This window comes from Arachis hypogaea, chromosome 16 (assembly GCF_003086295.3).
Source record: "Arachis hypogaea cultivar Tifrunner chromosome 16, arahy.Tifrunner.gnm2.J5K5, whole genome shotgun sequence".
Classification (NCBI taxonomy): domain Eukaryota; kingdom Viridiplantae; phylum Streptophyta; class Magnoliopsida; order Fabales; family Fabaceae; genus Arachis; species Arachis hypogaea.
Window position 1 is genome coordinate 92766104 of NC_092051.1, and position 6749 is coordinate 92772852.

At 37.9% G+C, this 6749-nt stretch overlaps 1 non-coding gene across 1 annotated transcript; it reads right to left on the reverse strand.

Moving 5' to 3' along the window:
* Window positions 1–5763: 5763 nt before the first annotated feature.
* LOC112761794 (small nucleolar RNA R71) lies at window positions 5764–5871 on the reverse strand. The gene has a single exon (XR_003182171.1). It is a non-coding gene; the product is annotated as a small nucleolar RNA R71 (small nucleolar RNA).
* Window positions 5872–6749: the final 878 nt, after the last annotated feature.

Below are 6749 nucleotides of genomic sequence, written 5' to 3' on the forward strand. Positions count from 1 at the left end.
CAAAGATATTACTTAGAATCACACTACACTCCAATGGCAAAATGCTAGCTCCAACCAATCAGGGGAACCACTTAGCAGTAGTTTAGTCCTTAGTTAATAATTGTTTAGTTAATAACAAAATATGAGGCTCTCTGCAAGTCTACAATCTGTCGTACTAGGCAAGGAACTAAGTTTGGTGTTCACACACCAAATTAAGTTCAGAAATTTATAAGCATACATGCAAGCTAACTATTTCTCAAGTGCTTTGGAAACAAGCAACTTCCAATAACTTTGCAGGAACCTTCTGAGGAAATGGTGCACCATCACCCAAAGAAGTGAAGGAGCAAAAACTATGGATGATGACAACAAGGGGACAGCTAGAAACCATCACCCGAAGGTTGTATTGTCACTTAATTCCATATACTTGAAATGCTAAAAATTGGACGTCCCAAGGCGCCCTTGATTAATAGTTACTCATTAGTTTAAATCTTTAGAATTTAATGCTTGTTTTGTTTTTTTGTCATATATGTGCTGGTTTTAATGTCAATGCTGCATCTTCAACTTGTTTACTTGTATGCTTGTCCCTTTTAAGCCAAATAAAAAGAGAATGTTTGTTATAAAAGACCAGAGTGGAATCAATATTGTGGAGTAAGTTCCTAATTTTGTGGTGTGGTAATAGATTAGCTAAGTTGGTTCACCAATAAGGTGGGAAGGCAACTATCTTTCCTGAATTATATGCTTGAAACACACCCCATGAGACTAGCTAAATAACAAGATCCTAATAAGAAAAAGGGGAAAAAAAAAATGAAAGTTGAAAAATAAAAGAAAAAGAGTAAGAAATAAGGCTAGGCACCAAGGGTTTGAATCTTGAGGCAAGTGTCTGTGGTGTTCCTGTGTAAGGGATTTACTTGGATGAATAAGTGATAAACCACTAATTTATGGTTTATATTGTGTTTAATTGTGTGGTTTTATCATGATCCTTACCCACTTATTCATTACATTAGCATGCATTTAGATTTCCTTCCTGAATTTATTACACGTTTGAAAACTGCTTCCTAGAGACTTTAATTATTCAATTTTAATTCTCCTCTATTCCATTCGATGCCGTGATCTTTGTGTTAAGTGTTTCAGAATTTATAGGGCATGAATGAGTTGGAGATTGGAAAGGAAGCTAGCAAAAATGGAAGAAACACAAGAATTTTGAGGAGATAACCAGCGAGAAGTGACGCGGTCGCATGGCTCACGCAACCGCGTGAAGGAGAGCAAATCGCAGCGACGCGGCCGCGCGGATTGGAAAGCCCAAGCGACGTGGTAGCGTGGACGACGCGAACGCGTGGCAAGGAAAAACGTGAATGACGCGTCCGCATGGATGACGCAATCGCGTGACATGTGCGATCTGCATAATCTGCAGAATTCCTTGGGGCGATTTTGGACCCTATTTTGGCCCAGTTTTCGACCCGAAACAGTAGACTAGAGTCACAGAACATGTAGAAACAAATAACACATTCATTCGGAGACAGTTTGAGATCTAGTTTTACTCTCTTAGGTTTTTCTATCTAGGTTTTAGAAATTTAATTTTCAATTGATCTTAGCATTGGAACATTGAGAAGAGTTACTTCCTTATCAAGACTTCGTCATTCTAGTTCGTTTTCTCAACTTGGTTTTATTCTTCCATGTTCTTTGCTTTGTTCAATTTTGTCATTCAGATACTTTTATGATTATTTAATGCAAGGATTATTTCTTTTTAATTAAATTTCAATTCCAATAATCATGTCTTCTTTTAATCCCCTTTCATGTGTTATGGATTTATTATTTACAATGCGTGAGTAGTTTATTTACTTGATGGGGAGTTGATTAAAAAGGAACTCTTGAGTTGGAAGGATTGAAAGAAAATTTATAATTGGGTTAATTGTTGGATTGTTATCCTGTCACCAACGCCAATCCCTTTGAACTAAGTGGGTTGCAACTTGTGAACAGATCTAGCATTCAAACTTGTTTGACTTTCCCTTACATAGTAAAGGATAACCAAACAGAGCAACCATTAATTATAAATCAATCTTAAAATCATTCCATCCATAATAGAGATTCTAACTAAACAACTCCCAATCAAGACTTTTATTCATATTAATTAAATTTCCTTAATTTACATTCCAATTTACTTAACTCAACTTCTTGGAACATCTGATTAATAAAATAGCACACTTTTCTGCAACTCGTTGGGAGACGACCTGGGACTTAAAACTACCAGTAATTTTTAATTTAATTCTCTATGACATATTTCTAAATTGATAGGCAGATTTTCGGTGAGTTAAGAACTATACTTGCAATGTAACCATTTTAATAATTTTTAATTCACCAGTTTCTGCGTCTCATCAATTTTTGGCGCCGTTGCCGGGGAGTTGCAATAGAGTGCTAATTTTATTAATTAGAATTTATTTATTTACATTTTATTTTATTTTGCTACTATGAGCTGCATGTTTCTTCCGTCAAATGACGCGTTTACTTCCTGATCCACGCTTGCTAATATTCGATCCTGTAATTGAAAGGACAATTTCACGAATAAGGCGAGAACAGCGTCGGTTAACCCGCTCTGAGGGCGGATCTGAAAGTGAATCTGAGGAAGAAACCAGCCCCCGTTCTACTGATTCAGTTGTTTTACGCGCAGAAAACATGGCAGCTAGGAGAGTTACCATCCAGGAGGAAGGGGCCCCTGACTTTACAATGCAACCGTTTCAAGCGCATCATCCGGCGGTAGCTATAGATTTTGAAATAAAGCCCGCACTGCTAAATTTGATGCCCAAGTTTCATGGCCTACCTGCTCAAGAGCCTATCAAGCACTTGAGAGATTTCCAGGCAGCCTGTTCTACTGTCAGGCGTGATGGCACTGATGAAACTTTAATTCTGCTGAAAGCTTTTCCGTTTTCTCTTGAGGGAAAAGCAAGAGAGTTGTGATGACAAGTCATCTTAGCCTAGTTTCACTATCCTTTTTCTTTTATTTTCAATTGATTTAATCAACCATAGATGAATTAATGCAATTTCATGAGGTTTTATGCTATAATTGTCACATATTATGAAAGAATGAATATCTCATGATTTTGAGCATAGCTTTGATGTGTTTGGTTGATTAATGATAGGTGAAGAAAGCTTGGAGAAAGGTTGAAGCAAGAAGGAATGGCTAGGAGGAAGAGAGGACAAAAAGTTTGAGCAAAAGTTTGCCTCAAACTTTAGCTCAAACTTTTGGAATAAGTGAAAACGAACCAGGGAGCAAAAAGCTTGACCAAAAGTTTGTTATCAAAAGTATTGTGGAGATTCTCAAAAATTTATTGATCCAAGAAGCAGCAAACAAAACAAAAGAAAATAAAGAAAATACAAAAACAAAAAGAACATGGCCCAAGGCTCTGAGCATCAATTACTAGGCAGAAAAGAAAGAAGAAATAAAAACTCAAAGAGTTGTTATCCTAGTAAATGCTTGTGGTCGAATTGTGTCAAAGAAAGAGGCTTGAGCAAGTAAATCCTTAGGGGTGCTTTAACACCTAATACCTTAAAACCAACTGGTTTAGGAGTATTGATTGAAAGCTTATCTAAAGAGCCGCTTTGAGACATGACACTTAGAGTCAAGGCCAAAGCAAAGAAACTATAAGCTGCTTCAAGGTGATTACATATAAAGAGATCTCCATGATACCATTTGGATGAAAATCCTAAGACCTAAGACTCCCAAGATGTAGGGACTAGTAAACACTGAAGCCCTTGCATGAGCATATGATTTAAAGTTCACCCCACTGTCACTTAATCACTTCACTCATAGGACTTTACAAGTTATTCTTCAATCCGTCTTAATTGAAAGAACCTTTGAGCATAAGTCCTTTCTTGCTTGGGGACAAGCAAGCTTTAAGTTTGGTGTTGTGATGACAAGTCATCTTAGCCTAGTTTCACTAGCCTTTTTCTTTTATTTTCAATTGATTTATGCACTTTCTTGAGCCACAAGCAAGCCAAATGGGTAGATTTTCATGTTTCCTTTGATTTAATCAACCATAGATGAATTAATGCAATTTCATGAGGTTTTATGCTATAATCGTCACATATTATGAAAGAATGAATATCTCATGATTTTGAGCATAGCTTTGATGTGTTTGGTTGATTAATGATAAGTGAAGAAAGCTTGGAGAAAGGTTGAAGCAAGAAGGAATGGCTAGGAGGAAGAGAGGACAAAAAGTTTGAGCAAAAGTTTGCCTCAAACTTTAGCTCAAACTTTTGGAATAAGTGAAAACGAACCAGGGAGCAAAAAGCTTGACCAAAAGTTTGCCTCAAACTTTTGGGCAAAAAGCTTGAGCAAAAGTTTGCCTCAAACTTTTTGGCAAACTTTTGGCATCACAAAGCAACACCCTGGAGAGCAAAAGTTTGCGCCAACGTTTGCCTCAAACTTTTTGGCAAACGTTGGCGCCATGAACAACACACCCTGGAGAGCAAAAGCTTGCGCCAACGTTTGCCTCAAACTTTTTGGCAAACGTTGGCGCCATGAGTGTGCAAGGGGGAGCCAACGTTTGAGCAAAAGTTTGACCCCAAACTTTGGCTCAAACGTTGGTAGCAGCAAGGATGGGGTGGCTGATATGAAAAGTTTGAGTAAAAGTTTGCCTCAAACTTTTACTCAAACTTTTACTCAAGCTTACATGATTCCAAACCCGGTTCACTTCGGTTCTTCTCCAAACTCCAAGAGCAATCAACCAAGGCCTCTATCAACCCAATTCTATCAAGAGCAAAGGCCCAATTGAAGGCTTGAAGACCATTTGAAGAAAGTGTATAAATATCATAGGATTTAAGTTTTTGGGGAGCTTTTCCTTTAGTTTGGATAGAGAGTTTTCGGAAAGCTTTTGGTGTTGAGTGAATTTTAATTTCCAAGTCTCGGGAAAGGAGAATTGAATTCCCTTCCTCTTAGTTTTCTTGCTTTCAATTTCAATTACAATTGTCTTGGATCTTGGGTTGGAGAATTGAAGGAATTCTGTTTCAATCTCATCCTGAGACTTCTTTGTTTCTTTACTGCACAATTGAATTTAAATTTCTGTTAATTGCTTCTTCATCTACTTTCTCTGCAATTTACATTTCCTTTGCAATTGTTCTTGTTGGATCTAGGAAGGCATTGAGATCTAGACTTGGTTATCTAGTCTCTTGGGTCCTGAGATCTGAATTATCATTTTACATTCTCTGTTTACTGCTTTCAAGCTCATTTACATTTCTGTTTCAAGATCCGATTCAATCCAATTCATCTTCTACTCTTATGCTTGTTGCAATTTTACTTTTCCTTGTTTAATTTCTGCAAATCCAATTCCCAATTCCCTTTACAATTCAAGCCATTTACATTTCTTGCACTTTAAGATTCTGCAATTTACATTTCTTGCGTTCTAAGTTTCTGCCATTTAATTTCTTGTTCTTTAAGATTCAGCACTTTAAATTTCAGTTCTCTTTAAATTCAATGCAATTTACCCATTCCCTTTACTTTCCATGCAATCTAAATTCTGAAAATCACAAATCACTCAACCAAATCTTGATTCTCTTGACTAAATCAACCACTAAACTAAAATTGCTCAATCCTTCAATCCCTGTGGGATCGACCTCACTCACGTGAGTTTTATTACTTGATGCGACCCGGTCCACTTGCCGGTGAGTTTTGTGTCGGATCGTTTTCCGCACATCAAGTGGTAGTACACTCAACCTCTAGCAAATGTATCCAACTGGGATACACTCAGAAAGGAGTTTCTGGAGAAATTCTTTCCATCTGAAGTCACTAATAAGCTAAGGAAGGATATCTCCATAATTGTTCAGGATGACAATGAGACTCTCTTTGAATACTGGGAGCGCTTCAATAATCTTCTGGAAGCATGCCCCCACCACATGATTGACAAGATCGTGCTACTCAGCTATATTACACAGGGTATGAGGCCCCAAGATAAGACCATACTGGAAAGTGCCAGCAATGGGTCTATGAAGAAGTACTAGACCACTGATGAAGCTTGGCAATTGATCAGTGATTTAGCTGAATCCACTAGGAACCACAGACAAAAGCAAGGCCATTCAAAAACTGTTGCAGAAGTATCTTCTAGCAGAGAGACTACTGCTCTAACTCAAAGCATCTGTGAAATGACCAACTTGCTGAAGCAAATGTAGTTGAATCAACAAGCTCAGCAAGTTCAACCTCCACCACAGCAAAACCAACAACTAGTCCCACAAAGAATTTGCGAAATCTGTGCTGATTATAGCCATTACACTGATGAATGCCCACAGCTCCAACATGAAGACAACATGGTGGCATCCACTCACAACTTCTATGACCACCCCAACCAAGGGTACAATCAAAGTGGAAATAATAACCATGGATGGCAGGACAATTCTAACCAGAATTGGAGGGACAACAATAACAGAGGAGGCAGAGATAATCAGGGAAATCAGAGGTGGAACAATAATAACAATAGGCAGCAAAATCAACCTTACAGAGCACCTCACCTGAGGCAGAACCAAGGACCACAAAATAATCAGCAGTAGACCTCTCAATTTACTCATTCTTCGTTATCTTCTAATGAAGATCTACTACAATCTTTTGAGAAAAGACAATAGACCATGGAGACCAACATCATGAATAGTATTAATGCCAGTCTGAATGGTCTCACCTCTACTATGCAAGCTTTTATGACACAGTTTGTACCAGCACAAAATTCCAATAACCAACCTTCAAGCACCACTGGAATCCCCTCTCAACCATTACCCAACCCAAAGGGAGG